Source organism: Seriola lalandi, unplaced genomic scaffold (genome assembly GCF_002814215.2).
Source record: "Seriola lalandi dorsalis isolate HSWRI2012SDOR001 ecotype SW California unplaced genomic scaffold, Sedor1 jcf7180002053578, whole genome shotgun sequence".
Lineage (NCBI taxonomy): Eukaryota > Metazoa > Chordata > Actinopteri > Carangiformes > Carangidae > Seriola > Seriola lalandi.
The window spans coordinates 664-1,775 of NW_019524131.1; the positions used below are offsets into that span (position 1 = coordinate 664).

The 1,112-nt window shown below is 44.1% G+C and overlaps 1 non-coding gene across 1 annotated transcript; it reads left to right on the plus strand.

The window, feature by feature from the left end:
- The first annotated feature begins 714 nt into the window (after nucleotides 1-714).
- On the plus strand, nucleotides 715-796 carry trnal-aag (transfer RNA leucine (anticodon AAG)). Its single transcript has one exon. It is a non-coding gene; the product is annotated as a tRNA-Leu (tRNA).
- The last annotated feature ends 316 nt before the right edge of the window (nucleotides 797-1,112 follow it).

Sequence of the window (1,112 nt, forward strand, 5' to 3'; positions counted from 1 at the left end):
ATGCTCACACCTTGTCATCATCTCCCCACAAGTCCAGCGGTGCATATTGGTGATGTGGTGAGGGAGAGAGTTCCATTTCTCCTTCAACCTAGCCGCGTTTCCTCTGCAGGTGCTAGCACAATACCAGAGATGGTTGGTTATCATTCTTGTCCAGTCGTATAGCTCCTCATTGTGGGTCTTGAGTAATTTCTTCTTTACAGATTTAACAATGTGCCACAGGTCATATTCATGCTTTATGTATGGGTGTTTTTGTCGCAGGAGCTTCTGCACAGAGGGGTGGCAGTCGGTGGTAACTACAGAGACAGGTACACCATATTCTGCCAGCTGTTACAGGCATCTCTCCATACCTTCTACCTCAAGCCAGTAGCTGTTCTTCACTTCTGTGACTGAGACCATCTCCTGCTCTACCACCAACTCTGACTTTGTATCAAGCAGAGAATAAGTTCCAAATGTTGCATTGTGGCCAGTGCAGCACATTATGGATTTTACGACTCCAGCATGGTCATCACAGCAGTGTTGAGTTTCATGTTCACAGTTGTTGTGTAAGCAGCAGAATACAACATTACTTATGGTAAACATCTTCTTCTTGTGGGTGTCCAATGTGATTTTCCAGTGGAGTGTATTCCCCTATGACAGGTCGATATCCATGTGAGTTAATGGCTCTTGAGAATTTGAGAGGGCCACGACGATAACTGTGGACTGATGCAGATGTCTGGTAGTGTGGCCGAGCGGTCTAAGGCGCTGGATTAAGGCTCCAGTCTCTCAGGAGGCGTGGGTTCAAATCCCACCACTGCCATTTTGCTACCTTTACACATAGAGCAGATAGTTAGAGCAGATAGTTAGAGCAGATAGAGACCCTTGATAAAGATGTGGTTTCTAGAGTAAAGGCCAAAGTGTCAAAACTGGCCAGATGTCTTGCAGGGGTTAGCTGGGAGCCTTTTACATCACTTTGGTTTCAAAGGAAGTCTTTCTGTTATCTTTCAGTTATTCTAGCTGTGCTCTCGTCCAAATGTTTAAGTTCTGTTTTCGTTGATACCAATTTTTTGTACAATAAAACAATGATAGGCTAAATAGCCTAACATGACATCTAATTATTGCACGTTAAAATTTGA